Below are 25,182 nucleotides of genomic sequence, written 5' to 3'. Positions count from 1 at the left end.
TTTAAGGAAATATTGATCGAGTTCCGTATACTGCTCATACAGACGCTCAAGCATGTAGAAGGTTGAGTTCCAACGTGTTACCACCTCCTGGATGAGTGCTTTCACTGGCATTTGATGTTGATATAGCAGGCTCCTCAGCTGCTTCCGGGCCTTAAAAGAATGGCTGAAATGCTTGCATATTTTTCGGCAGGTGTCCAATACACTGTACGCTGCACTGCCTTTATTACCCAAGAATTTTTGGACAACCAGGTTTATACAGTGCGCCAAACACGGCACTCTGAAATAGTAACCGTCCCTCATGGCCTTAACTATATTGGCGCCATTGTCCGTGGAAACATAACCAACCTTGCGTTTTAGTGGGGACAGCCAGTTAAGGACCTTTGTGTTAAAGACATCCAAAATGTTTTCTGCTGTGTGACGTTTCTCCAAACCAAACATGGCTAGTGTTGCATGTTTCCGAGCACCTTTAAAAACAATGTTCGTGTCAACACCTGCGTTTAGCTTTGCTTTAGCCCCTGAAAAAGAGACCCAGTGTGCAGTGATGCACATGTAATCAGCGCCTGCGCCACTGGTCCACATGTCTGTTGTCAGATGTATAGTGTGAACAGCACTCTTCTGCAAAGCTGCCCCAATCACCTTCAGAACATCTTCATGTAGTGCTGGAACCGCAACTCGGGCAAAATAGAACCGGCTAGGAACCTTCCATTTAGGGCAGAGCGCTGTCACTAATTCTAGAAAACCAACCCCTTCTACAAAAGAAAAAGGGAGAAGGTCCAGAGCTAGCATTTTAGCCAGCTTAGTGTTATACAGACGGGTCATTGGGTGGTTGCGTTCATATTGCGCTTCTGTAAACAACATCTTTTTAATGTTGCCCTGGACCAAGGATTTACGGGATGATGATGATCTCTTCGACCCAGTTACGCTCGCTGATGAACTTTTCCGCATTGATGTCTCACTCTCTCCCACACTCTTAGTGTGGCTCCCATGGGGTGTGCTGCTGACATGGGAACTGGGTGTAAGTGAAGTGTTTGAATCGTCTTCTACCTCCTCGTCATCAGCAGATGAAAAATCAACGTTTTCATTACGTGCAATTCCGGCTTTCTTGACCGCCTCTAGGTGCGGAAACCATTGGACAGGGTGCGCTCTCTCAAGATGACCTCTCTGGCCTCCGGTACCATAGTTAGAACCAAGCTTACCACGACTAAATCGAAGCTTACAAAGGCTACAAATGGCTACGTTTTCCTTTTTTGGGCAAACACTAAAGAAGTCCCAAACTGGAGACTTGAAATGTCTTCGGGGGCCGGAGGAGGCGGCGATACTGGTGGTGGTGGTCCTGCTGCTAATGCCAGATGAAGTGGAGGATGTGGATTGCCGAACTTCAGTACGTTTTGCACTTTCACCACCACGAATTGAGGTCGAGGACGAGGTGGGTACCTTCTTGCGAGGAAGAAATATGGAAGCGGTAGGTTTTGGTGTACTACTTAACTCCAAATCTAATGATTCCATTTCCATTGCCTCCTCGCCGACATCATCATCACGCTCAGCAGCTTCTCGGGATAGGGTCAAAATGTCTCTTTGCTGCATGCCCGGTGGGGCTGCAGTGACCTTTGTGATGACTGGCTCGTCGTCATCGTGAGAGGCTTCATCACCAGCAGTATCTGTCACTTCTTGTTGAGCCTCATCACACTCCATAGGTTTGAGTTTTTGGACGACCTTCCTTTTACGCTTAGGTACCGGTGTCAGATCATGGTGTGCCTCACTGTCAGACCGCAGTTGTGGTTCCCAAGACAGATCACTTGCATCAGAACGAGGTGGGCTTGAAGAAGATGTAGACACCCCCCTTGATCTTTTCCTTGCTAGGGATGTGGAAGACAATGAATGATCATCAGGAGGAGTGGCTTCCAATGATACCTCGGCTTCATTGTCGATTTCCTGATGTGCCCCTACTTCGGGAGGAACAACTATTGTGGGCACTTGTGAACCTCCATGCACCTTTGCTTGCGCATCTCCTTTTGCTGCCTCTCCTTCCACATGTACTTGGGCGTGTACTTGCACATGGTGTTGTTGTTGCGGCTGTGGTTGTTCAACACTTGTCAGATGAGTTACAACAACCTGTGTTGATTCAGGGACATTGCTGCTACTTTCTTGCGATGAGCCAACATCACTGGTCGATGGTGATTGGAGAAGTACACTGACTGCCTCTGAAGCACTCAAGGGCTTTGACTTAAGTTGGCGTGGTGGTGGAGGCACTGAACCCAATGGAGCAGGGGTGCTGCTCCAAGCTTGGTCCCCAGCAGATCCTGCTGCTGCAGGCGTACTTTTTTTTTTTGCTCCCAAAAAACGTGGCGGGTGGCACACCAGCCTCCTTGGTAACTTGCTTCTTCTGCTCCTTACTAGCAACTTTCTTGCTAGAGGAGCTACGGAGAACTTTCTTTGGGGGCGGGGCCATCTTCTTCAGAGCAGGTCAGACAGCAGGCCGCAGTTGCACGAATTGTAGAGTTGTCTGAGGCCAGACGTGACGTCGCGTGACGTTATGCTGCACACACACACCGCTGCAGGACTTCTTCCTGGCACTGGTGGTTCTCTTGAGTCTTGTGCACCTAAAAAAAATGGAAGACAGAGGAACATCAGTTCAGTTATAGAGCACAAAAAAATCGAAAAACACTGCAAAATCAGCACAATACCAATCCATCCATGCCCTCCATAATGTTTAAATTCAAGACAACCCACAGAAAGACTAGGCCCATGCAAGACTCACTACCCCTGGGCATAAATAAAGGTTGAAAAGTAGGCAAAATGGTTGGAGGCCTAACAACAAAGCCTGCATTCAAAATGGCCACTTGCCTGCCAGCACATGGCCAGTGCCTGTAGCTGCACTCAAAATGGCCACCAGCCACATGGCATGTCCCTCCCCATGAACACCCCCAAAAATCGAAAAACACTGCAAAATCAGCACAATCCCATTCCATCCATGCCCTCCATGATGTTTAAATTCAAGACACCCCACAGAAAGACTAGGCCCATGCACCACTCACTACCCCTGGTCAAGGCCCCAACAACAGGTCAAAAATCGAAAAACACAGAAAAATCAGCACAATCCCATTCCATCCATGCCCTCCATGATGTTTAAGTTCAAGACAGCCCACAGAAAGACTAGGCCCATGCTAGACTCAAATACCCCTGGTGAAAAGGCCACAAGTACAGGCCCAAAAAACGAAAATCACTGAAAATTCTGCACAATCCCATTCCATCCATGGCCTCCATGATGTTTAAATTCAAGACAACCCACAGAAAGACTAGGCCCATGCAAGACTCACTACCCCTGGGCATAAATAAAGGTTGAAAAGTAGGCAAAATGGTTGGAGGCCTAACAACAAAGCCTGCATTCAAAATGGCCACTTGCCTGCCAGTGCCAGCACATGGCCAGTGCCTGTAGCTGCACTCAAAATGGCCACCAGCCACATGGCATGTCCCTCCCCATGAACACCCCCAAAAATCGAAAAACACTGCAAAATCAGCACAATCCCATTCCATCCATGGCCTCCATGATGTTTAAATTCAAGACAACCCACAGAAAGACTAGGCCCATGCAAGACTCACTACCCCTGGGCATAAATAAAGGTTGAAAAGTAGGCAAAATGGTTGGAGGCCTAACAACAAAGCCTGCATTCAAAATGGCCACTTGCCTGCCAGCACATGGCCAGTGCCTGTAGCTGCACTCAAAATGGCCACCAGCCACATGGCATGTCCCTCCCCATGAACACCCCCAAAAATCGAAAAACACTGCAAAATCAGCACAATCCCATTCCATCCATGCCCTCCATGATGTTTAAATTCAAGACACCCCACAGAAAGAATAGGCCCATGCACCACTCACTACCCCTGGTCAAGGCCCCAACAACAGGTCAAAAATCGAAAAACACAGAAAAATCAGCACAATCCCATTCCATCCATGCCCTCCATGATGTTTAAGTTCAAGACAGCCCACAGAAAGACTAGGCCCATGCTAGACTCAAATACCCCTGGTGAAAAGGCCACAAGTACAGGCCCAAAAAACGAAAATCACTGAAAAATCTGCACACTCCCATTCCATCCATGGCCTCCATGATGTTTAAATTCAAGACAACCCACAGAAAGACTAGGCCCATGCAAGACTCACTACCCCTGGGCATAAATAAAGGTTGAAAAGTAGGCAAAATGGTTGTAGGCCTAACAACAAAGCCTGCATTCAAAATGGCCACTTGCCTGCCAGCACATGGCCAGTGCCTGTAGCTGCACTCAAAATGGCCACCAGCCACATGGCATGTCCCTCCCCATGAACACCCCCAAAAATCGAAAAACACTGCAAAATCAGCACAATCCCATTCCATCCATGGCCTCCATGATGTTTAAATTCAAGACAACCCACAGAAAGACTAGGCCCATGCAAGACTCACTACCCCTGGGCATAAATAAAGGTTGAAAAGTAGGCAAAATGGTTGGAGGCCTAACAACAAAGCCTGCATTCAAAATGGCCACTTGCCTGCCAGCACATGGCCAGTGCCTGTAGCTGCACTCAAAATGGCCACCAGCCACATGGCATGTCCCTCCCCATGAACACCCCCAAAAATCGAAAAACACTGCAAAATCAGCACAATCCCATTCCATCCATGCCCTCCATGATGTTAAAGTTCAAGACAGCCCACAGAAAGACTAGGCCCATGCACCACTCACTACCCCTGGTCAAGGCCCCAACAACAGGTCAAAAATCGAAAAACACAGAAAAATCAGCACAATCCCATTCCATCCATGCCCTCCATGATGTTTAAATTCAAGACACCCCACAGAAAGACTAGGCCCATGCAACACTCACTACCCCTGGTGAAAAGGCCACAAGTACAGCCCAAAAAAACGAAAATCACTGAAAAATAAGCACAATCCCAAGCCATCCAGCCCCTCCATGATGTTTAAATTCAAGACACCCCACAGAAAGACTCAGTCCACCCACCACTGAGTACCCCTGGGCAAAAGGCCCCAAAACAGCCCAAAAATCGAAAATTCCAAAATTTTAATTGCAGCAACTGTAATGCCCCAAACAAACTTACTTGTAAAATTTCTAATCCAACAGTGATCCAAAGAAAGTCAAAAAGGCCTCAAATCCAAATATCCAGCAGCATCCACAAAAAGTAATCCTTCCAGCTCCAGACCCAAATGAAAAGTGACCAGGAGATGGACAAAGCACTGGGAGGAGCCTGCTGAACAGGAACAGGAAGTTGAAGACTGTGGGGCACTTCCTTCCTCCCACCCCCCTGCCCCCCTCCCCAAAATGGACTCCTCGCTAAAAAAGTGCAGGCAAATGTCAAACTAAGGAGTTATTCACATAAAAATCATCATTTCTAGAAGGTTTATGCTGCTTGCTGGTGGATTTCTTGTGCAGAATTGCAAATTTATATTTTCGCTCGCCGCATCTCAAATCTCGCAATTGCGAAGTACCGCGAGACGTGATCTCGCCGTACTCGCGTTGACAAACTATCGCTGGCAAGCCGCGATGACGTAATCACGCTCGCCAATTCCCGCGGGATCACACAGCAAGATCCAAAATGGCGCAGCACTCGCAAACTATCGAAAAAAACAACTCGGCAAACGATGATAAACGCCGCGCGCCGCAAAAATTGTATCACCAACGCCGCGCGCCGCCAAAAAAATCCGCTGCGTGCGAATTTGCGGATTTTGCGGGAAATTCGCAAATCTCGCGGATTGCGGATTTCCCGAAAATCCGCAAAATCCGCGAGCGTAACGGATTTTCCGCCCATGCTTAGATCCAATATGCATGCGCATGCTTTTCTCATGTCATGTTTTGAAAAAAAAACATCTGTTTTTTCAGATCTCCCCAAAGTGTCACTTCATGATTGGCTCCTTCTAAATAATGACACCAACATCTTAATGTGCTGTAGATAGCCAACAACTCTCTGTTATAGATGGTGTAATGTCTCAAGTTTCTGTTAGCATTCTGAAGTAATAAGTGGCAGATGTAACGCCTCATCTCTTTAGGGCAAAATGGTTCCAATTGATACAGCTGGTGCAGCTGTTTCAGCCATGAATGGAAGGCTGACTTTAGGAAGTCTCAGAATGGGAGCAGGTATGAAGGTAGATATCAGAGGAGGTAAAAGCTTGTCCTTATTCAGTGTCCCATTTGAAGTGTACTCCTTTCTGTGAGTGTGAAATAATAAATGAGAAGAGTCAAGGCCAGACTGGGAACAGAAACCGGCCCTGGCAAACTGCTCAGCTGCCACCCCCCCCCTGGGGTGAGGGGGAGTGCAGCCGAGCAGTTGGCGAGGGCCGGTTTCGGACCATTTTGTTACAGGGGGGCGATATTGCTAACCCCTGGTAACAAAAACAGCCCCGCAGGGGCCCAAAACCGCCCCCACCCTAGCGGCCTACAGGGGAAACGCCCGGTGCCCGCTATGGCCAGTCAGGCCCTGAGAAGAGTAGAGAATAAGGGAATGAACAATCATAAATGTTACCATAACCTATGAATCTTTGGATAGCTTTAAAAGATTTTGGTGGCAGCCACAGGATAAAGGCTTGTACCTTTGATTAACGCACATTTATTCCATGTATGGGAAGAGTGCACCCAAGAATGATTATTGAGATGACGTTGAATTCACATTATGGAGTTTGACATAGGCATTGCATGATTTCTCTGACATGCTTGTGTTATTTTAAGGTGCTAGACAAGATAAGAATGTTGTCCTTGTAGACCACCACAAATTGATCTAAATATTCTCTCAATACTTCATTGATAAAGTGTTGAAATGCAAGTGGGGCACTACAAAGGCTGAACAGCATCACAAAGTACTGTTAAAAAGCTGTTTCCACTCATCTCTGCGATAAATGTGCACCATATTCTGTCGCCCACAGTGGTCAGGATTGCTAAACCATTGCTCAGTATAGTTGGTCTAAGAGAACAGAGAGGAGTAGTAAAAAATCTTTGTTTCTCACAGCAATTGTATTTGGTTTTCATTAGTCAATGCAGGGCCTTAGCTCACCATGGGGCTTGGGCACCCTTCTGGAAATGTTGAATGTCAAATAAAATCCATAGCTAGGTTTTCCTCTGAGTAATTTTTTACTTCACTATCATTTCTTTGAACAAGGGAATAGAAATAAGACCATGAGGTAGCACTTGGTACCAAGTCGGTCATACGGCCTGAGTGGAGACAACTGGTCAGCACCCTCTTCTCAGAAATCATCCTCAATATCTTTTTATTCATCTGGAAGTACAGATGACTCCGGTTTCTCTATTTGTTTATGGCACTATTTTCGTTAGGAAAACATGTTTCTTGACACTTAGGGGAAGAGATCAAATCGTTCCTTGTGGTTAGTCTGTTTGCAGATTGTGGCATTTGCAATCGGTTTCCATGGTATCCACGTCTTCCTGGTGAGTTTCCATCCTGCACTATTCTTGGATGGATGACATGAAGTGCTTACTGTGGTAATAATATCAAGCAAGAAGGGCGAGAACCCCTTGCAGGCCTGACAGCTACTGGCAGATTGCTATGAGATGACTAATGTCAACCCTTCATTGTGCAGTCAAAAGAGTTGGGACAGTTCTTACACAGCTCTATGACAAGGACAGGAGCGCTTGGTTGCCTTTATTAGTCGGATTCTGATTCTGGTGAACAGAACAGGCTGCTATTGAAAAGAAGTGTCTTCCAGTAGGGTGTGCCCCTTGGAAGATTCAGGTCTTACCTTTATGGCACCCCGTTTTTGGTCCAGATGTGTCACAAACACCTCTACTGGCTGGAGGCTATGAAAGGTGAGGGTGAAATGCACCTTCATGAATTATTGCTGTGAGAGAACTCATAAATTGCCCTGGTGCTCAATGTCTTTACAGGGATTAAACTTCACAGTAGAGCACAATTATGCGATTCCACAGTGTTTTCTGCATAGTTATGGATTCACCACATTTGCCACATAATTTATCATCTGATGCATAATATGCAAATTTCAACAAAAACATTTTTGTGTTGGTATACAGTGGAAGGCCCTCTGCAAAGGTTGACTGGTCATCTTTCAGTGGCTTTTATTGTATTTAGATGCTATACTTGTAGTAATCAAGTGAAAGCTTTGCCCAAGCAGTGTTAATGTGTGAACAAATAACAAAATTATGACATAATACTACAACAAAATGTGCTGCATTAGGTTACATAATTCGGCTTTTCTTGCTGCATATTCTAGTCAACCCTGCCGCATAATTTGATCTTCCCCTGTCACCACTGCCGGCCTGACTACGTCTGCTCTGTGGAATTCAGCGGCATCTGCAAGGAGGGAGACTGGATGGTTAAAGAAGTACTGACTGGGCATCTGTACCAATAAGGCACCCACCCCGATTGAGTGCTTCGTACAGATAAATGGTCTCTCTTAGGTCTATAGGGGCCTGAGACTTTCAATTTTAACACTGATCGACCGTTTAGCGTCCCCAGTACTGTTAAATTCACAATTGGCATAAAAGAACTCAAGAACAGATCCAAGTGGTCATAGGCAGAAGCCATATCACTCAAAACACTGTGAAGCATTGCCTGTCTGTTTCCAAAAGGTGTTAGCACATTCCTGATGTAGTAGCTGATTTATTTGTGTAGTGTTAGGTCGAGATTAAAAGAAAGTGCTTTTTTTATAAGCAAGGTAAAGCATTGGCTAGACATTCAATTTATCAAGAATTACTTTGTGAGTGTCTGAACTTTGAGTCTTTAATCCCCACATCAACTCCCTGAGTAAGCCTTGGAATGCTCGTCTTGCTACCCCGAGGGTTAAATGCTAAAGTGTAATTGGTGCTTTGGTTTTGGTTTGCATACTAGGTCATCCCCAGGGCTTCAGACGACCCAATTCCCACAATTAATGCCCAGAAATCCATGTGTGCCTGTGGCTCCCAAACCAGTCATAATGTTCCATTTGGTGCATACATTCCTTAAACTCACAACTTCCAACTGATTCACATAAAGCTGTTAGAACTAATTCAGGCATTGCATGCGCTCTTCTGGTGCTAAAGAGTTTGTAAACCCGCAATCCTTATGTGATTACATTAAGCAGCAATGAGGCTTTTTTCTCCCCTGGGTAAATTTTTCAATCTCTCTAACCCACTCATAAATCAATAACTATGCCTTGCATGGAGGCTAAGTCATAGGTTTGTCTCCTGTGCATTACAACAGGGATGCATGTGGTTATACTCATGGAAGTCCACTTTGTATGTTTTTACATAATTCTATCAGCACAGGAATCTACTGTCAGCTGTTAATGCTGCCTGCTTACGTTACTATCTACATCTGTGAAGAGTACCGATTCTTATGATATTTCCAATGCAGTGTTTTTAAACTCCATGTCAGATGCTGATTGGGCATTCAGCATACATGATGTATTCTATAATAAACACTCTGTGCAATTTCCATTTTCCCTTGGTTGCCTGATATACCACTACACAATGGCCTTTTGACCTTACGGACAGCTGGTCAATAAACAGTGATCATTTTGCAGCAAGAGTAACATGGTTCCTGTGTTTTCTAGCTTATTTCATGACAGCATCTTCCTTGTTCTCAGCAGAGTGTGTCTTTGTGTCTGCACACACTATTCTCTTGTTCTTTGCTCCCATAGGGACTTTCCAGAATGCTCATTGGCCCAGTCTTTGTTAAATGATGCTTAAATGTCATGGGCATCTATTTGGATGCACAGATGCTCATCTCTGCTACAATGCTCAGCGGGGACACCTTTCTCTACAGTGGCTCTAAGAATCTACTAATTAGCAGTTTGTTCCCTATAAGGACCCTTACCGGCAACCCAATACATTAGCTAACACATGATGGAAGATTTACTAGCAAATGCTGCTGGCTATGGTCTTTAGTTGCCAAATGTGAAGATCTGCTAATAGGCATGAAGCTGTATGAATCCGGACAGTAATGCCTGGATCAAGTTCAATACCTGCATGACTGAAATCACCCACTGCACGAAGACCAACTCTCTGAAGCTGAACACCGACAAGACCGAAATCATGATCTTCGGGAAAAGCGTTTCACTGTGGGACTCCACCTGGTGGCCAACAGAGCTAGGACCGTCACCCACATTTAACGTCCATGCCAAGAATCATCTTCAACAGCAAATTCTATATGACTGCCCAGGTCAATGCCATCACTGCCTCGTGCTTCTGTACCCTGAAAATGCTGAGGAAGATTTTCAAGGGGTTTCAAGTCAGCACCCAGAAAACTGTCACGCACGCCCTTGTCATAAGCAAGCTGGACTATAGGACCACCCTCTATGCCGGAATCAACAAAAACTCACCATAAGGCTGCAGACCATTCAGAACTCGGCAGTCAGACTCACTCAAACCTCACACGCCACACTCACATTACACCACACCTGAAGGAGCTCCACGTGCTCCTAATGTACAAATGAGCACAATTAAAACTTCTCCCCTTTAAGACACTACACAACACTAGCCAGCATAACTCAACAATTGCATCTGCTTTCAAAAACCTTCCAGACACCTCTACTCGTCCAGACTCCTACTTGCATACAAAAATGGAAAACCAAATCAGACAGTCACACCTTCTCCTACATCGCCCCTAAAGTGTGGAATGACCTGCCACTACACATATGAGCCTCCTCATTTCTTGAACTCTTTAAGAAGTGAAAGACCTGCTTTATTCAGTTGTATCACTAGGTCCTGGATTTGGCCATACTCAAATCTGCTCAGTGCCAGTATACCTTCTGGGTGGCAGTACACTCTATAAATCTTTGTAATAATGAACATTTATTCAGACACCTGGCCATATCAAATGCAAAGCTCCAGTTGTTCTAACCATTTAGTCCTGTGACCTTATAGCCTTGCATCCTACATTGACACCCAGCTTTCTCTCACACCCTACACATGCAGTAATCATTTCATACATTCGATTCAATACGTTCACTCCTCACACAGAACCACATCATAGTTAATATGTGGGTGAGCTTCAGAAGAGACTATGAAACAGCCATTATCAAAGATCAGTGGGCTGAGCAGCTGCCCAGATACCCACTAGTCACTGGTTCGAAATCCAGCAGAATGAGCTAAGCTTTTCATTCTTTCAAGGCTGATAGACTTAAAACCATTGTGTCAGAGAATAATAAAGGCTATATATACTCTATTGGCCTACTACTGCATACAGGCCACTACACTGAACTGCAACTACACTGATCGACAATAATGTAATTAGACGCTATACTGACAACAGTATATAATACACCTATATTAACCCACAACTACCTCTTAGCCTAGCTGGACCATAAAACCAACCCCTCATGCAAGCCTAACCATTGCACTATCAACCTAACCCTATGCCTCACCCTTCTACTTACTGTATCCTTAATAGTAACCTAACCATCACGTGCAATAGAGCTGGACAAGCTTTGCCACCACACCAGCACATATCAAACACTCAACTTCACACTGCTGCTATCATATGGCATTTATGCATTGGACACACCCCCAGTATGGACTCAATAGGACTGGAAGCCACACAGTGACTAAGTGTTACCACCTCAACAGAACATCTACATGAAGTCTTATTCAGACTTTGCCCTACAGCTACAGTACACATTAGACGCAGCAGAATTGCAAGCCAATAGCTGGCTAAGAGTTTGCCACCTCAAAAGCAAATCCATATCCTCTCACGAATCTATATGTAAACCACCCAGAAGTCAATGTGTATCTACCACAACCATATGCACACAACTTTGCATCAAGGCATCATAAGGCCAGCAACCGGTAACTGTGCACTACACCAGAATTAAACATATGGCAAAGTAATTTGCTATACACATCCATGCATATAATGCTGTGCTTTGATCCATAATAGGAACTAGCCTTCCACGCAATGCTTAATTTGTAAAAAAGTAAGTGCCAGGCCCCCTCTCAGGAGGCCGCTGCGGCGTATGCCACCCATTACCCCTGCGAAAATTCAGACTATCCCAGGACGCTAAAGCTATTAGAATAGCAGAGTGGAGTGGCAGATATTATTCATTCTTAATGTACATTGAAATATTAAACATTGTTCTTGTGCGCATCTCAAAATTAGACAGACAGCGCCACCATGCGGTGGAGTGTCATTAGGACCGATGTTGAGAATTAAGTGCCGGTGCTGAGCAGTGGAAACCACTGGCTCAAATTCAGCACTACTTCCACATTCTCTATTTCATAACCTAACAATACATATGTATACGCTGTCCTTGTTGGCTACTATCTAATATAATTGCATTTTTAAACAATACAAGACACAACAAATACAATGTCAACAAATGATTTTGAGTCTGATCAATAAGAATCCCAGAACTGGAAAGGGTGCCCGGTCTTCAAAAGGAGCTCAAAAATAATAGAATGGCACTATGCAAATGCATGTAACTTATCAAAAGAAAAAAAATATTTAAGAAACCCCTGTTCGTATTTCAGCATGAAAGTTGAGATCAGTACTGATGCAGCTAGATGCAGCTTTCAGGCTACACAACTCTTCATTTTACATTAGGCATCTAATCAGTAAGAACTCTCTGGGGATCTGACTTCAATGAAGCTGTTCGCTTCACAACTCCATCTAAGACCTTTCCCCTCTAACATGTGTCTTAAAGCTGTGGGTATAAACAGGAACAAGAACTTTCTCGGTTAGTCTGTGGTTAAGTTGACCTGAGACCTTCATGCAATGACCATATGTATACTCATATGACAGGAGCTTGTAGAACAATAGCGTAATTTACATTCATGCTGTAGCATGTGACTCCTTTCATACAAATGTATAGCTTTACATAGTTAGGAAAGTAGAATGGAACTACTTACATATGAAATATTGATCAAATACCAAGAAAGTACTACCATAAGAATAAATACCATTAAACTCAAATATTGCAAGGGCAAACTTACATGCGAATTTTAAATCAAACAAAATATTCAATAAACATGTATGTTAAATATGCTGTTTTCCCAAACTAATGCAAATAAATATAGAGCTTGAATATGGTGATGAATGGAAATACAAAAGGAAAACTGCATCAATATTGGGAAACCGCTTCGGGAGGACTCTTGAGCACCGCAGGCACACATGGATGCCGAGCTGTATCTTTTCCCAATTCCAGGGGCCACAGTGAGAATCTGGGACAGCATTGGCATAAGCGGGAGGTTGAAAATATACCCTTTCCCATTTACACCTTTATGGGGAAACAGGAGCTTAATACCAGTCAGAAAGGTAAACCATCTGAACTTGGAGAGATGGGGCTGCAAAATAGAGCGATACGTATTCTGAGGGGGGAGCTCAAGTCATTTGAACAAGCGAGAGAGGACTTCAATCAGTCTGAAGTTGAACAACTTAGATATATGCAAATCCAGCAGGATTCAATGTCCCTGCATAGCAAATATGATAATGAGGGTTATGGCATATCATTCATCCGTTGAAAACTGAGTACCTCAAAGGCTTTGGAGAAGTTCCTACTCCAGAAGGCATGGGAGAGAGAATCATAGATATCCTAAGACAGAGAACAACAGAAAGATATCCTCCCAGCACCAACACCTTTGTAGGATAAGTGTGGGTTGAGGTCTTCTAAAGAACCTACACCATTGGCATTACACCCTATTGGCACTAGTAGATGTGGGGCACCTTGAAGGTAGTTCATGCTAGAGGGGATGCTGAGATGAAGGTACATTAACACACATTCAAGGATCCTACCCTCTGATCCTTGTAGAAACAGGGTACAAAGGTATTCAAAAAAGCTATAGAGTCCTATGTAGTGAAATGCTCACAGGTTATACTGAAATAACCTGCCCTTCCATAATTGAAAAGGTAAAGCAATGTTGCATGTTACCACCTGAGAAACAGATCATCCTGGTTCAATGAGGTTCGCTGGTAATCTACACTGAGGTCATGTGGACACAGACACTATTGGGCATGGAGTAGATGGCTACAACAGTAACAGTGAGAAAAAATAAACCAGAAAACAGTTGAGGACTTACATAGAGTATCTGAGTGTAAAGACTTCAAATAACTGCAATACCCCAAGATACTGAGAGTGGTACATATTCTAGTGGACACTAAACTAGACGAATGCTTTGAGGCAAAGAAGGATGCAGTATCATTCTACAGAGGCAAACAGAAATTAGCTTCTGTCCAAACAGGGTGTAATCCACCTAAAGGAGTGGACTAACCATAAATGAAGGGACTGCGGGTGGATCATGGTTGAGAAGACCCCTGAGCCTGCAACTAAAACCTTTCATCTTAATTGAAATCAAACTAGTTGAGGAGAGTGGCCATAATCAGGACCTACCAAGGTCACTGTCTCTCCCCATCTCTCCTGGACTCTAACTGATTCAGTCAGGCATTGCCCTTACAACTGGTTCACACCCCGCACAACTCACATCATGGAGGCTCCATCCAGTTTCAACTGCGCAGCCTCGAAGCCTGAGCCACATCAAACATACTGCTATGACTTTGGTCTTAATGCATTATGCAATGAGGTTTACTGCATGCAAACAGAATGCTAATAGATCATTTTAGAAACAGATTACTCAGTAATGACTGCTCTTTTTCAATATATCATTATTATACTAGTGTTCAGTATAACTTACAGATTCAAAAAGCAAAATATCTATTCGATGACATAATGTTCACATTTTATTTTTGAAATATTTCTAATCAATCTACTACCACAATAGCATATGCTATGCATTATGAAATATGCTGCTAGCTGTACCTAGCTTTAAATATTTTAAGTATGTCTGTCTTAAAGTTGTGGTTTATGGGTGCTAAGATTAATATATGAGTTTACTAAACATTCTTGGGCCAAAGAGAAAATCATGCCTTCACAGTCTCCTTCAGTGCACCTTATGAGCATAATTTTGGGTTGAAGCACATGGTATCCATCATCTGTGAAGCAAGCAGACACGTCTTCCCTCCCCTGGTCTTCAGTGGGAAACATAATTTACCATGCATCAATTACAACGCGGTATTTTACATCGCGGTTATGACTACGCAAGTCGTCAAATAGACTTGCACTGGAGGGCGCTCTAGACTAAGGAATAGTGTAAATTACTATCCCAACACCTTCGCCACTATACGTAGACTGGAGTTTGAATAGTAATTCAAACAATCCCTAAGTCCAGCACCCTCCAGCGCAAGTCGATACAATAGGCATCTAATCAGTAAGAACTCTCTGGGGATCTGACTTCAATGAAGCTGTTCGCTTCACAACTCTAGACTAAGGAATAGTGTAAATTACTATCCCAACACCTTCGCCACTATACGTAGACTGGAGTTTGAATAGTAATTCAAACAATCCCTAAGTCCAGCACCCTCCAGCGCAAGTCGATGTAACGACTTGCGTTGTAAAAGAACGTGTCGAATCGTCATACATCCGTCTTCAGTATAGATAAGGCTGTAAAGTTATATAATGCAATTTCCATAAATTGGATTCTCTTTTCTAAATTTGAATTATTTACTGGAAATATGTATATAATGCTTTATATATGATATGCATTTCTAAGTACTGTATGTTAATTACATGGAGCAGGGCTGCAGGTTGAGGTACCCCAGCATCGACTTATAATTCATAAGCTGTTGACGTCTTTCCTTCACAGAAGCCTGAATCCACCTGCCTTAAGAAATGTGATAAGGGTTCGATGGCAATAGCGAAAGGATCCCAATCCTGCTGCTTTGACTGCATCGCGTGCCCAAAAGGCACCTATGCCAACTATACAGGTTTGTACTGCTATGGAGGACTTGCGCTTCAAGGCACTGGTGTCCAATGGCAACCAGGGATGGGAGCGGGCAATTTTGTAAAAATTTTAATAAACAGAATGCATATACTGAATGTACAGATTCAACTCTTGCAGTTTATATCTACACCAGAGGCAAGCTGGTTGGTTGTTCAGCAGGTAGACATGCCAAAAGAACAGAGGACATTATTTATGAGAAAGTGGCTCAGCGCAGTGCCGCAAGCCATTTTGATGCACGCACTGAGTCACTTTAAAAGCACAGGGATGCGTTGTACCTAAAATGATATGATGGATCCCTGTGCTCCCACCTGCGCCGGTGCACAGTTGGCTGCCATGCACTGATGCAGTCACCCTTGCACCATCGTGCAAGGGTGCATCCGTTGCGGGGAGACTGTTTGTGTGCAGGAAGGCACACCTTCCTGCACAAAAAGAATCACAAGAGGTGTTTTCCTCTTTCTATGTGTACTGCATATTATAGCATGCATAGAAAGAGGAAAAAAAGAGGAGAAATTAAAACATTTCTCCTCGTTGTGCCTCCCTAAAAGCAGGATTACAGCTGTTGCGGTTAAATCTGTGGGCCTGATTCACAAAGGGTGTACAAATAAGTGAAAGGCAAGGGAGGTCTCCTTTGAAATCCAATTCGGGACAAGGAGACTAAGAGTAAAGAGAAGTCCCAAAACACTCAACTGTTAAGAGGCCCTTTAGTGTATTTCCCTCATAACTCACAATGCCAACTTAGTCCAGAGATATACAGTATTATACATTTTAAGACTATATAATGAACAAATCAAGAATCCTAAAGAACGTGTGTATTGTGTTAAAAACAACAGTTTATTACAAATCAATAAAATCAATGTTATATAACATAATTATAGTGCCAAACATCCAAATATTAAGTACAGTCTTTGGTAAAAAATGTTATCGGTACAAATACGAAGATAAAAAAATATATCATAAAAATCACAGTTGTTAAGGTTGTCGACGCAGTGTTTCGGTGTATAACGATACCACCTTCATCAGGACAAACAATTCTATACAAAAAAGCATATAATTAGATACATACAATGGTTTATAAAAAATGGTGTTTTAAAAACATACTTTTCACAGTATTAAGGCACATTTTTATTTACACACGTTATGCTATTTGTTTTTATCAAGCAAAGAAGTATTATCGTTAATGCTTCATTCTGGCATTTCAGTTATACTGGGCTATACACGTGGTTCTTAACTATAGTGACACGAAATCACCATTAAGGTAGCTCTAAGATAAAATCATGATGCATACCTGTGAACTAATTTTTTTATGGTCCCTCTCGTGTTTAATTGGAGGCAGTTTGGATCGTTGTCCCTCAATTGATAGATGATCTGGTCTATTAATTCCAGTGTAATATTCCTTTCTGTAAAGAGCATAAGATCACATAACTTATCTCTAATTTCTAGGGCTGAATTCAAATTTATCAGAAAAAGGCCCGTTGTCTTTGGTTGGCATGTGTTTGTTACCTTTCAATTTCAGGAACTCATTGGTGAAGAGGGTATTGCTGGAGGGGGGCCACCGTATTATTGCAAAAAATTACTAGAATGAAATAGAGTAATGAATTTAGATATAGCTAGATATGACAAAAGTTATATTTTACACAATCTATGCGACCAGGTGGTTATACCTATAGGTGGTCTGAGTACGAAGGGTAAGTTTTCTTAATGTGGGAAATGTTAAAATGGAAATGGACGGAATACCACTCTCGTTTCACTCCTAGTCATTCTAAAATAATAATCGGGGAAATGCCAGTTATTTACTAGCACATAGAATAAAGATATGGCCTTATCATTATAAGCAAAGACAGGATACAGTCCGTTTTTTCGAAAAAAGGTATATTGATTTATCAGTATGGATAAAAGACCTGCCGCTAGATAAACGCGACCATGTGATTCCAATAACATTGCCCCATAAAGTGGAGGCAATACGGGCGGGGTCGGGCCAACTTTTAAAGCATTGATGTTTTACTACTGCTACAATAATCTTACGAATAAGACCCATAACCAGAGGGTTATTGAATTACAATAATACCCTAACTATGCCGCAATACGGATGGCTGATACACAATATAGAATTCCCCACCTTCGCTGTAATAAAGATGTTTGGAACACAGTAATACCATTACCGGACAGTTAGCCTTTTACTTTAACCTGTGAACGAATAATACAGGTTCAGTCACAAAAATATCATGAATATGTAAGTGTGACCTAACATTTATATGCAAGAGACTCGAGATTTGACTAGCACAGAAAATCAATTACGACATCCAGTCGGTTAATATATACAAATAATCCTTTTTTTCAGGCTTTCATCCTCAGAAAGAACTAAAATCAGTCAGTGATCCGAAAGAAAAATAAATCTGTTTTGAAATTAATAAATCTAGTCATTTTGTATACAAAAAAACAACAATTGTAATATAATCATCTACAGGTCAAATTGATAAAAGACACTGTATAAAGATATTCCAACGCTGGTAGCAGAGTTAATGGAATCCAGTGACGCTGCATTGAGGGCCATATAACCCCGCTTTGAAGGTGAGTATGTTGTTTAAACTCTTGAATTTCTGAAAAAAAACAGATCCCTAAAAATAGGTCTGCCATGATTACTCCATTCTGTTAAAATTTAAAAAAAACACCTGCAGGTTTACTATGATTACATTTTTCTGTTTACATATAAAAAAATACCTGCTGTTTTTATCATTTCCCACATTGAGAAAACCTACCCTTCGTACTCACACCACCTATAGGTATAATCACCTGGTCGCATAGATTGTGTAAAATATAACTTTTGTCATATCTAGCTATATCTAAATTCATTACTCTAATTCGTTCTAGTAATTTTTTGCAATAATACGGTGGCCCCCCTCCAGCAATACCCTCTTCACCACTGAGTTCCTGAAATTGAAAGGTAACAAACACATGCCAACCAAAGACAACGGGCCTTTTTCTGATAAATTTGAATTCAGCCATAGAAATTAGAGATAAGTTATGTGATCTTATGCTCTTTACAGAAAGGAATATTACACTGGAATTAATAGACCAGATCCTCTATCAATTGAGGGACAACGATCCAAACTGCCTCCAATTAAACACGAGAGGGACCATAAAAAAATTAGTTCACAGGTATGCATCATGATTTAATCTTAGAGCTACCTTAATGGTGATTTCGTGTCACTATAGTTAAGAACCACGTGTATAGCCCAGTATAACTCAAATGCCAGAATGAAGCATTAACGATAATACTTCTTTGCTTGATAAAAACAAACAGCATAACGTGTGTAAATAAAAATGTGCCTTAATACTGTGAAAAGTATGTTTTTAAAACACCATTTTTTATAAACCATTGTATGTATCTAATTATATGCTTTTTTTGTATAGAATTGTTTGTCCTGATGAAGGTGGTATTGTTATACACCGAAACGCTGCGTCGACAACCTTAACAACTGTGATTTTTATGATATATTTTTTTATCTTCGTATTTGTACCGATAACATTTTTTAACAAAGACTGTACTTAATATTTGGATGTTTGGCACTATAATTATGTTATATAACATTGATTTTATTGATTTGTAATAAACTGTTGTTTTTAACACAATACAAATGTTCTTTAGGATTCTTGATTTGTTCATTATATGTCTTAAAATGTATAATACTGTATATCTCTGGACTAAGTTGGCATTGTGAGTTATGAGGGAAATACACTAAAGGGCCTCTTAACAGTTGAGTGTTTTGGGACTTCTCCAGTTCTTTACCCTGATTCACAAAGGGCCTCTGTACTAGTGGCGGAGGCAGCACAGTGATGAGAGAGTCTCCACATTTGGGGCGGAATCTCCATAATACATTGCATTGCGGAGATTCTACCTCGAGTACGGAGACTCCCCACGAGTACGGAGGTCCTTTGTGAATCAGGTCCTGTGTTTTTCCCTGGACAAAAACACTTGTGAAAAGCAGGTGGAATTTATCTGGAGTAAAAGGCGTAGAATGAGGGAAAAAGTGCACAAACAAGTGCACAAACACTGAGTTCTAGAATTAATATTCATCGATTCGATTAGAAACTTTATTCGGTATGTAAAAAACAACCATAAAAGCATACTGGAGAAAAGAGAGGCAAACACAATAAAGCACCCGGTTAGGTTAAAAACATAAGTACAAAACAACCCCCATTCTGAGTGTTGAAAACAACCCCCATACTCAGTGTTGAATTCCACATGTTACCATAATACCACACTCTGGGGCAGATTTACATTAACTGGTGCATCCCTGCATATCAGCAGGGATGCTGCAGGTATTTTGCGTGATGTTAGAAACCCCTTGCGCCACCATGGATGCACCGCATTTACAATGCAGTGCACCGTGGCGCGAGGATAGACAGATGCTTGACGCACCTGTCAGCGTACAGGTGACATAGTGCTGGAGTTGTGTCGCAAGCGCGACGCAACTCCAGCAAAGGTCAGAGGCGCCCTATACTTGCTGTGCTGCGTCACTCCTTAGGCCTGCTACAAGCAGGCGTAAGGTTTTGATGCAGCGGGACGTAAAAGTGACTCAGTAAAATCTTGTAGATTCCACTGCATCACTTTTACGGGGCTTCCTTGCGACGGAACACCCACCCTGCATACATTATACCTGATGCAGGTATAATTTAGTGCAGGGCTTTACATTGTCACGCATCTCACTAGATGCGTCACTTTGTAAATATGTTGCATAGTGGCACATTGTTTACGATGCTGCTGCGTCACAGAAGTGACGCAACGTTGTCGTAAAGATGTCTCAAGGGGCTTGTAAATCTGCCTCTCAGTATGTACTGTTCCCCATGGTATTGGGAATTCCTGGTCCAGTGCTACTGCATTGGTATTCACACAGGACTCACAATGAGCCCATTAGAATATTTCTATAAATTAAATACTACCCTTTTTGAAGCCAATAATGCCCTGATTAAAATTCTTTATGTTTCCATGAATGGGAGACGTCCTACTTGCCAAATTGGAGCCAGAGAGGTGGGTGCCAATTTTAGATTTGAGCATCAGAGTATTTAAAAGGTGTGATAAAGGCAAACTGCAGCAATAAAGACTAACGGCCTGATTATGAGTTTAATTTGACCCCTGCATAAACCCCGGTTTATGCAGGCGTCGGAATTAAAAGTTTGCCAATTTTAACACATCCATTAGTTATCAGATGCGTTAAATACCTCAAGCTTCATTACATTTCAGACGATCTATTCTGCTGAAATTTAATAGGGGAAATATGTACATTATTTACCGCACCATGCAGATTTTGGTGCATTATAACACCAAAATCTGCATGTTATTCCCCACAAACTCATACTAGGTAACCTGTGGTATGGCTATTTCTCAGGTGTGCTAAATAGCACCTATACCTGTAATCAGGGCCAACACACGCAGCTTCAGGATGGAGATGAGGATTGAAGGATTATATGGCTCCTGCCCTGATGATGAAGGTTGATACAGTCAAGAAATGGACAGGGTGTAGTAATAACAAAAAGTATATTCTAAAATTCTGAACCAAGTGAAAAACTGTAGTTCAGGAAACATTGAAGCTGCAAGAAAGCGAAATCTCAGCAAAGTAATGCTCTAAGTGCCCCAAAGAGTGGAGAACTTGTCAGATTTGACCTAGTTGTATCATTACCATTCCTTTTAACACCCTTGTTGTGCTACAATATTCTATTGAGCTCAAGGTTGAAAACATTTGGTCTTGACATAAACAAAGAGGGCCTGTCATTGTCTGATGATGTAATGAGCACTAGCAATCAGACTTTATACTTCTATTTGTATTTTTGTTTCTTGAGCACTGTATTGAAAAACAAGACTTCCAGTGTCCTTTTCTAAGAATCGATCAACCACGTTTTTCCTACGAGTCAGTGTGGCTTAATACTTTATTCGGTGTGTACTACACTTGAATTGTCAGGCCTGATTCACAATGTTTTTATTTTTATTGTCTCTCACTCCCAGGATATTGCTTGCAGTGACAGACAGTAAAAAAACACACATCCCACTGTCCACTCTAAGTAGGACAGACAGTCAGACGGCTTATATCTGACGACCTGCAATCCCTTGGACCATCAGAGGATGTACACCAGGAAGTCTGGCCCGAGAGTTTGGCGAAAAGGGTATCCCATCACTCTTGCAATGAAGTACCCTCTCTGCCAAACTCTAAATCGGACCCAAGTCTGAAGTAAGACTCAAAAACTCACAAAAAATGCTTTGTGGATCAGTCTCATGTACTAAAGAATCTGCAGTTTGCTCACAAAAATATGTTCCTAAATCCTAGATGATAGTGTCAACAGGAAGGGGTAAACATGACTGTATTTGAGATTCTAGGTGAATTACTTGCCCGTCGGTTTAGGATTATCTGGGTCTCACTTAAATGTTAATATCTGAGGCGAGGAGAATTTGTGTCTGTCATAGACTATTAACCCCTAAGATAAGGAAGAACTGCGTCTGTGATGATTTTAAACACCTGATGGTCTCTGCCTGGGATGTTGGGATGTATTGAACCAGAAAAAGCAATCGTAGCAATTGATACTATAACATTCTCTAATGGTTCAGTATGCACCCATTGGTAATACTATTATACACCAATTGACCCGTCAGTAAACCAATTCTCCCAAATTGTGGTAAAGTCTGTGGACCACTTTGAACGAGACCATTATAAGAATGTCATAATTCAGACAGAAATTATGCATCTAGAGTTGTGTAAACAGATTCATAAAGTTTACATTAATGCCACAACAACACATGTAAAGTACCACATGGCATATACCCCTTAATTCAGGGAAACACATCAAGGTCAAAACTCGCGAAAGCAGCAGCAAGGTTTATCGCTTTAAAGGCAAGAAACCATAGCAATGTATCTCTGTACCACTGGTGTAAAGAAGCTGAACAACTATATGTAATGTCCTGGGAAAAACAAATAATGACACAATACAAGATGAAATGCTATATAGAGTCTAATTTGAGACAAAGTAACCAGTCCATCACCCTCCCTGTCCGTCCACCCAATTTAGATTTGGGTGGACACCAGGTTTTCAGCGACACAGTGAAGTTTACTCTTGCAGCATAAATCTTTGTCAGATGGCCCGAGGGAGTATGGGTTGTCAGAGGTAAGCCATCTCACAGTTTACCCTGTTTAGAGTAGGCAGTCGGAAGTTTTTTTTTCTTTGCTGTTCCTCACCACCAGGAATATCCTGCATTGAGGAACAGTAAAAATAAAACTTCCACTTTGGGAGTTTGTTTTTGGAAAAGTAAAAACTTTAAAGAGTTTGGTGTACGCATCCATTACCAATGAAGGGGGTTCACCGAACTTCTAAATGGCTTTGTATGAAACGCCGTAGAGGCGGTTTGTACAAACACCTACAGTTTACTGCAGAGCAGGTGGTGAATTCTAAATTTGGCGGGCGTAAAGTCATGGATGCAGAAGTAAGGTCTTTTGCCACCCTGGCTGCCTTCACGCCATCATTTGACCTCTAAGTCAGACCCTTACTTTCTTTATCACTGTGGCAAATGTGAAGCTGAGTCAAAGTCCTGAGACGGACCATCAAACCCCGAGATGAGTAGAGAGTGTACCTGAAACGGATCACTTGTTCCTGGGGTGAAGAAGGTCATTACCTGCAATGTATTCTTTCCCTCAGATGCAGCAGAGGTGTCCTTGAGTAACCCCTGAGGTTAGGAAACATTTCTGCTTGATATGCATTATTAACCCTGAGATTTGAAATATCTAACCCTGAGAGTGATTTTAACCCTCCTGAGGTCAGAAATCTCTATTTGAGATACACAATTAACCTCAGTGAGTTCTAAGAACTATCAAAGGTATAACCCATTAGCCACTGCAGATTTCAAGGTCTGTGGATAAGACCCTGAGATGTACAAATAATCTCAAAGAAGTGAACATTTTCAGCCGTAGGGCTCTTACTTTTCTTCCTCGGCCATTGTTTTCTCATGGGTTTGTCTGTGTAGTGTTCTTGCTTTTCCATTTTCTTGATTCTGCAGCCTGAAATGTCTTTCTTTCTTCTAGTTTTTCCTGGAACTTGCTCGCCATGCCCTGAGCATCAGTGGTCCGAACCTGGAAGTACAGTCTGCCGCCCTGCGACTTACCTGGCCTTGACATGGACCAACAACTTCGTCATCACCCTCATGGTGGTCAAGGCTTTTGTGATATTGATAGTGGTGTTCGTGGCCTTACTCTTCCTGGTTCGGCGACAGACACCCCTGCTGCAGGCCTGCGGGGCTAGTCTGAGTATCCTGGCCCTAGCTGGCCTGGCAAGCATGTGTTGTAGCGTCTTCCTGTTTGTAGCACATCCCAGTGATCTCATCTGTCAGTTACAGCAGCCATTATTTGCCAGCGCCCTGTCCACCTGCCTGTCCAGCTTTCTGGTCAAGTCACTCCGCATTGTAGCATGCACAGCCTTTCCCCAGCAACTTGGCTCCTGTACCCATTGGTTAATAACCCAAGGAGGCGGGCTGCTGGTCCTACTATTATTGCTTGTGCAAGTGTTGTTCTGCACCATGTTTGTACGGGCTTCTCCACTGCTATCGCAAAAATTGACTACCATGAACATCACGTCATTGACCATCAGCCTCAGCTGCTCTATTGATCGAATCATTGAGTTTTCCATCATGTTCGGTTACAATGCCCTGTTAGTGCTCATCTCCTTAATGTGTTCCTTTCTGTCACCAAAACCAGTCCACCAATATAACTTGGCACGTGACATCACCTTTGCCATGCTTATCTTCCTCTCTGCCTGGATTGTCTTCATCCCATGCTACGCCAGCGTCACTGGCCAGGATAAGGCCATGATCCAGGCTGCCATCATACTTTTCAGCTGTCTTGGTGTCCTAGTCGCGGCCTTCCTGCCCAAGTGCTACATCTTACTCTTCAAGCCAGAGCTCAATACATCAGAATTTTTTGCCACATATTTACTGCGCGGCCATGGCCAGAAGGACTTAGGCTCGTAGCGCCAGGTCACACAGTAGTAAAGTCCTGGTTTTTCTGTTGTTTATGAGAAGCCTGTGGATCGGAGAGGGGGGTTGTACTAAGAAAGAAACAGGATGGGTGCTGGAAAGCCGACATAGCTGTGGAAACGTCTGTCATAGTTGGTGTCAGTGAAAAGCCAACTAGACACCTGACATGAAAGTGACGTTGTACCCACATTATGGATTTTTCGCGGGGACAAGTTGTTCGGAAATTCTTGAATTTCATATAATTCTCACAGACAACCAAGATCCCTATCCTGTGAAAGAAATCATATGCTGCAAATGTATGTGTTGGGCTGTACTAAACCCAAAAGGCTGGGAGCTGGGGCATTATACACAGCTTGGTGGGAGCGGAAATGCACCACTGGTTAGGAAAAGAGGGTGAGGGTAAGTTCATCCGCCAAAT

At 42.7% G+C, this 25,182-nt stretch overlaps 1 pseudogene; it reads left to right on the top strand.

Moving 5' to 3' along the window:
* The window catches only part of LOC147710765 (taste receptor type 1 member 3-like), an 89,209-nt pseudogene extending 64,433 nt beyond the window's left edge, over positions 1–24,776 (top strand).
* Positions 24,777–25,182: the final 406 nt, after the last annotated feature.

Source organism: Lissotriton vulgaris, chromosome 5, assembly GCF_964263255.1.
Source record: "Lissotriton vulgaris chromosome 5, aLisVul1.2, whole genome shotgun sequence".
NCBI lineage: Eukaryota > Metazoa > Chordata > Amphibia > Caudata > Salamandridae > Lissotriton > Lissotriton vulgaris.
Note: the sequence above shows the minus strand (reverse complement) of the source record. Positions and strands in the feature narration are given on the sequence as shown.